Raw genomic sequence first — 7,396 nt, 5'->3', positions numbered from 1 at the left:
GATGCCATTTGGAGAAAGGGGACTCACCCTAGATCCAAGTCAATGGAGGCTTCAGGTTTTGTGAACAGATAGAAAGCTATGAAGGTGGGATAATAAAACAAGCCTCCACCATATGACTAATCAATTACTATGCATGAGGCAGGCAGGAGGACTACAGGGAGGGTCTGGGCCGCAGGTGTGGTAAGCAGTTGGACAGTGGATCCAAGGCTGTGGTGAAATCTGGGAAGATCTGTATGGTAAAGAAGAAACACTGAGCAATGAAATGCAAGCATGAAACTTGGCTGCCAGGTATGGAGATTGATTCATGCGTGAAGAATATAGCTGAAGGGCCATATGGCTATAGCATGAGGATGGTATGTGGAGATGAGGTTGGGTGTTCACGGAGCAAGCTGCCATACTTGAAAGCTGTTTTTCATCAAAGCATAAAAAGTTCTGGTGTTTACGTCTCAGGATTCCAATTTTTGTATTTCTTCCACTAAATTATCAGAGGTACCTCGAATATTATCCTGCCCCTGAGTTTTGTTTGAATCAAGGTGTTTTTCTGATCTCAAACTAATAGTGAAACAGCAAGTGAACAGGTCATACCTCCAAGCTAATGCTATGCTAATCAACTGTTATTTTAAATACTTGCATAAGGTAATATATATATAATACCTCTCAAAAAACATGAGGTATAAAAACAATTTCAAAACATTTATGTAAGACCACAATAAATGTATTGACAGTTAAATTACATATATATCCATAATAAGAGTATTAATACAATTAAAATCAGTTGACTAAAAAACATTTTTGTGCTGATTAAGTCAAAATCCAAAGTAATAAATCCAAGTTATGAAATACATTGAAAGGAGGGTTGACACGTCGCAATAATTCTGTGACCGGCAGTGGAGCGGAACGTTAGTATCATTTCCCGTGCTTACAAAAGTGGTAACAGGACTGCCCGGGTATTTTGTTTATTGGAAAGCAACTGTTTACTTTTCACTGGTATGCATATTTTGATTAAGGTTGTTTGATCTAATTGTCTCACTGATTGTTTCATTAACAATCAAATCAGAGAGCCAAGGGATACCGGAGACTTGAGATTCAGCTTTATACACCTGTATTTTAAAGGAGCATAATATCAAAAAAAGATCCCTAGATTTCATACCTCACACATTTCTCTTTAGAACAGTTATATTCATAAATTTTGTGATAAAGAGAGCCAAACAATAAATCAATTTTGGGTGAATTCTCTGAGATTCACTATCGTAAATTCTGTTCCAAGGCACCTTATTCCAGGGGCAGGCTGGGCTGCGGGAGAGGGAGACATGTGCCCCACCTCCCCCCCCTACCCGTGCTGGTCCCATAGTGAGCTACCTTGGGTTGTGTCACTGGGCCACCTACATTTTTTTCCCTTTAAAATGTTCCTAATAGACTGCTGGGTCAAGTCTTTCTCCCCGTGCTAAAATTTGCCAGAGCTCCCCTGCCTGGTTCACAAACGTTCTTTGTGCACCTTGAACAGTTCTGCACTAGCAATGTGTCTACTTTGCCTATTCAATAAATACAGCATTGTCTGCAGAAGATTCTAGTTCCAAGTGCAATTCCAACCACCATGATCTATGAAGCTCCCTAACCATCCTCATCTGTTGACACAAAGTCCATTGTGCAGATTAACTACTTCTCTGTTTGGTGTTTCATAAAAATATAGTAGGCATCAGACATAGGAACACAGAGTCATATTTATGACTTTACCAATAAGTACCCCATACTCTGCAGCTGTGAATATAAATTCACCTATTAATGACCTATTAAAATACTAGGGGGTTTTTTTTTGTCCCAGGAGCAAATGTAATATGGCTGTCAGCCTATAGCTTTCTTACAGCAATTCTCACTCAGAGTAAGAAGACTAGCTTAGGGGAAAATTCTTATCCCCTGCCCCTCAGATCAGGTTCATGCAATAATGAACAGAAAGTGAATGAACACAATTGATTGCAATTGAGTCAAAACAATCACACATATGATTTAAACTAAAAAAACATAGACAATACTTAAAAATAGATACCACTTTGTATTTACAGACTGCTTACATGCAGCACGTCCACCACTGCTACAGACATGCAACCACAATGACGTTTTAACGTTGTAATTATTGTACTTTTTTTTGTTTATCCTAAAACTGTAATGGAACAGAATTGGTTTTTACAAACTCAGTAAGTGGTTATTTGATGTAATTAGTCAGATACATGCCCACATGGTGATAGAGGCAGATTTGTCTGTACTCAGAGAGAATGCCCAAAAGAATACTTTGAATCTATGAAACTCTCCCCTTGTAAGTGGCTATGTATGTGAGTGAAAGGAGGAAAAACTGTTCACATCATTTTAGCGGATGGAGGACAGAACTAAACACAGATTATTCTCAGTAACGAGCCAAGAATAACATTTGTCAAGAGGCAAGTCAAATTTAATTTATTGTATTTCTACATTTTGTTTTTTAGATAAAAACTTAAAACGAGAATGTTCTTTCCAAAACAAAACTCAGAAAAAAAACATATATTCAGTGGTATAGCGATAAGAATGTAAATAAGCAGTATACTTATATTTTTGTCATGTTTTATCTGAAGAGAATCTTCTCTTTGTCCACCCATATGAGAATCATAAAAACAAAAAGCAGAAAAATATCATAGTGCAAATCTGTTACGAAATATTGTGGGGTAGACATGAATAAGATTGTCAACCAAAAACCAAATAGTGAAACTATATACTGTACATTCAAACATTGTTTGGAAGGGAAATATTAAGTTTAAAACACTGGGTGTTAAGGAGTGGTCAAATAAATGTAATTTTTCCTTTGTATCCTCATTAATTTCACTCTTTTTTCTTTCTCACTCTCTCCCTGTCTATTTCAGTCTCTCTTCCTCTCTGTCTGTCTCTCAGTCTCCTTCCCTGTCTCTCTCAAGCTCACTCCGTGCCTCATTTACCTCTCCTATTTCTTCTCCATGATCTGTTTCTTTTTACTGCCCTTGAAATTGGGAAAATGATCTAATTCCCTCTTGCCCCCTCCACTCATATGACCAGTTCACCAGTCACTCGAAATCCCTTGAAATGCGGGAACATAACTTCTTGGGTCGTTTGGGTCGGCACTGCCCAGCATGTGAAAACCACATTAATATGAATGCCAGTTGAAATGAATGGGAGACGTTCGGCAAGAAAAGAAATCGCTCAATTACCCCCAATGCTGGATAGCCTGGGCTGGTTGCCCCTTATGCAGGGAAGCAAGGAGCAAGTGGTACCCCTGCTAGAGTGAAAACCAGCATCAGGCTAGTTATCCTTGTTCACCAATTATAAAAAAATATATATTCTTTCTTTTTTCTCTCCTGTTGTTATCAAGTAGATTTTTTTGCAGTTTTTAGTAAAATTGCTGTTTAACAAAAAAAATGTAAAACCTTAATTTGTAATACAAAGGGATACCCAAAGCAGATTGCATTTTAATCCAAGGGGCAAAATATGTAATAAATATGAAATCAGAATTTTTTCTTGTTATCAAATTGATAATAAGTTAGATGTTATTTTTATAATCTCTTGATTAAAAAAAATTATAAAAAACAGTGAGACAACACAAACTGCTCCTTTCAGCACAGAATGTGAGAATTTTTTTTTAGCTGCTGAGAGTTAATTGCTATGTGATTGGTTGACTCTCCTCAGACACACAACCAATCAGATGCTGTAATTTTCTAAATGTAGCCATTTTTTTTCAAAATAGGTCCTTCAACATTCCTGGATCCGGACAAGCCACAACTAAAGAAAGCAGCAGCCACAGGTGGAGAAAGTGAGAAGAACAGGTAGGAGAGAGCAGAACAGTGTGTGAAATGTTGTGATTCTAGTAGGGACAATGGCAATTTTTGGTGAATGTTGTGCCCAATGTAAGGTGCAGGCCAAGACTGAACTGTTTGTGTACACACTGCATTCTTTGTATACTACACTGTGGTGGTAGATGTCCTGAAAGTCAGGAGTGCTTGAACATATGTGACGCTCCGGCGAATTGAGAGTCTAGTGATTTTGATGCTAGCCACGGCCCCAAATGCATGACCACACCTCCGAAAAATTTTGCACCGCCGTTAGGCTAGCCACGCCCCAACGGCGCATTGCCATGCCCCTGAATGTATTACTACACACCCAAAAATTTTGGCGCCGGAATTTTTTTTTGGGGCTTGCTCGACTATGAGGGGGGGCCCCATGAATTTGTTGTACCCGGGCCCTGAATTCCTCTTGGCAGCCCTGATCGCAGGGAGAATGAAGATGGTGGCCGCGAGCGGGGCATTTATGAAAGCCGAGTCTCGCGAGATCATAGCCTCGTTTTGGATTCGTTTGGCGGCCGGAATTACCCGAACAGTGCTCGGATCCCGACGGATCCGCACTGTTCGTGTGGGCTCGGATTTCGGTAATCCGAGCCCGCTCATCCTTACAAACTACATAGTGTTTCGAAATCAGTCCAAAAAAAAAATAAAAATAAAAATTTACTGTGTTGAAGCGAAAAAGAAGTGTTACTGAGCAAAAGTTAAATGCCGATAAAAAAAAATTGCCAACATGCCATTCTACACACGCAGTGGCAAAGAGAGAATGAGGCCTTCACCTTTGGCTATTAGTGGCAGATCCCAAAAAGTTACTGAGCCTACAATTGGTGCACAACTACTGTTACGCGTCAAAGCCGAGCTGCAAGATAACAGTAAGGCATTAGAGGATAATGTTTGCTCTGATTCACAAATGACACCAATCCCTGTGGAGATTTCATCCAACAGTGGGATGTCTAATCGTGAGCATTCTGCCGATGTGTGCCTTAATAGCCCGAGTGTAGCCGGTGATACACAAATTGAGGATGCCACTTTGGAATTAGAAGAGGATGAGGGGGAGATTTTTGGAGGTGACAAAGGCGCTAATGAGGATGTTGATGATTATGATGCAGGCAGATACCAAATTGCCTTTCTCAATTTCTATTTATATTCTAGATTTTATAACGGTTGAATAGTTTTCTATTTTACTCCTAGTGGAGAGGGGATCTGATGCAGACAGACACCAAACTGCCTTTGTCCATTTCTTTGTATATTTGAATTTCTAGTTCTACAGTCTATGCAGGCTGCTTTTTTTTATATTTTACTACAGGTGGATGGGGGGGAGTCTGATGCAGACAGATACCAAACTGCCTTTGTCCATTTCTTTGTATATTCGAATTTCTAGTTCTACAGTCTATGCAGGCTGCTTTTTTTATATTCAACTACAAGTGTAGGGCGGGGGGGGGCATAGATAACCACAAAACTACCGTGGTCTGTTTAATTTTACTTTCTCGATCCACAGTCTGTGCAGGCTGCTTTTTTTATATTCAACCACAAGTGGAGGGCGGGGGGGGGGGGGGCATAGATAGCCACCAAACTACCGTGGTCCATTTAATTTTACTTTCTAGATCCACAGTCTGTGCAGGCTGCTTTTTTTTATATTCAACTACAAGTGGAGGGTGGGGGGGGGGGGCATAGATAGCCACCAAACTACTGTGGTCCATTTAATTTTACTTTCTAGATCCACAGTCTGTGCAGGCTGCTTTTTTTATATTCAACTACAAGTGGAGGGTGTAATATACACCCAAAGACGATGGCTACATTGCCAATAATCAAAGATGGAGGAGGTAGACAACCAGGTTTGACTGTATAATTTGCAGACAAGTGTTCGCATTAAGGACGGCCTACCAGGGATTAAACTGTTTTTTTCATAATTTATTAGCTTTAAAATTACCTCACTTATCTAAGAAACTGGTGGAGCACTAAATTAGTTTATTTCAGACCAAAAAAAATGGTATTTTTTTCAAAAATAGCAAAACAAAACCAAACAAAGCCAAAAACAAAACCAAAACACTCAAGGGAGGTTTTGCAAAACCAAAACCAAAACACGAAGGTAATCCAGATCCAAAACCAAAACCAAAACACCGGGGTCAGTGACCATCTCTACTTTATACACAATGCACTCCCATGGAGATCAATAGACTGATTCAAATGATGTGATTTGCTCTGAACACATACTGATATAGGAACAAGCAGTGGTCAAAAAACATTCCCACACTGTGATGCAGTTGCAAGTATAAATGCAAATGCAGAGAAGATAGCTTACCATCCTCTTCAATTTTCTATAGTATTACCTGTATTGGCATATTTTTCCATGAAAACCATGTCAAACTGTTTTAGAAACAGGAATTGTAACCATGCCATCAACACACATAAAACGTTAAAAAAAAAGGATTATTTATTATGATTATGAAACCTGTAGATCTCCACAGTATTAATGTAACACAGGATCCACAGATTGTTTGATTTATATAAGGTAAGTTAAATACATAATATTAATCACTATTACATAAGCAACAGAAATAAACAATATTTACAAAACTATAATGCAACACCATACACATATATCATGTGAAAATGCTAATGCCAGTGGCATATTATTATTACCATTTATTTATATAGCGCCACTAATTCTGCAGCGCTGTACAGAGAACTCACTCACATCAGTCCCTGCCCCATTGGGGCTTACAGTCTAAATTCCCTAACACACACATACACACACAGACAGACTAGGGTCAATTTGTTAGCAGCCAATTAAACTACCAGTATGTTTTTGGGGTGTAGGAGGAAACCAGAGTACCCGGAGGAAACCCACACAAAAACAGAGAGAACATACAAACTCCTCACAGATAAGGCCATGGTCGGGAATTGAACTCATGACCCCAGTGCTGTAAGGCAGAATTGCTAACCACTTAGCCACCATGCTGCCCACCATATGTATTCAAACGAGAAAGAGACAATTTCACCATCACGCCAAGAATATAAAAATAAAGATGACTGCCACTGTGCTGGAAGATGTAAATAGAAAGCATTATCGAAAACAAAAAAAAAAAGTTGTTTATAAGATACAGTCAGTTAGACAAATATTTATTAAGAGGGCAATTTACTTAAGGTGTACACTTTCCCTTAGCCTTATGGATCTATGCTGGCTTCAAAACCCCACACAGGTTCAGTGGAAAATAAAACAATTACACATTTTTTACATTTTCCTAACGTCATTGAGAGTCGGAAGATGAAACAGATTCACCAGCCTGGGGCCTCATTTAGAGTCGGACGCAAAGTACGTTTCAGGAGAATCTTGCACGATTACATTGACGCGCATGCTCAGTAAGCACCAATGCCCTCTGTGTCTCTGACGCAGTTTACACTTGCAGAAGCTTGCGCCTCTGTACGAGGAAAAGGGTGGGACATGGAGTTATGTATGCGTGAATGTGCAAAATAAAGATAATATGGGCGTCTACCCGCTAAAAAAAACCCTAGATGCACTAAAATGCAGACAGAACACACGTCAAGAAAGAGAAAAAAAG

The sequence above is a fragment of the Mixophyes fleayi genome, chromosome 6 (assembly GCF_038048845.1).
Source record: "Mixophyes fleayi isolate aMixFle1 chromosome 6, aMixFle1.hap1, whole genome shotgun sequence".
Taxonomy (NCBI): Eukaryota; Metazoa; Chordata; class Amphibia; order Anura; family Limnodynastidae; genus Mixophyes; species Mixophyes fleayi.
This window is presented reverse-complemented; position numbering follows the sequence as displayed.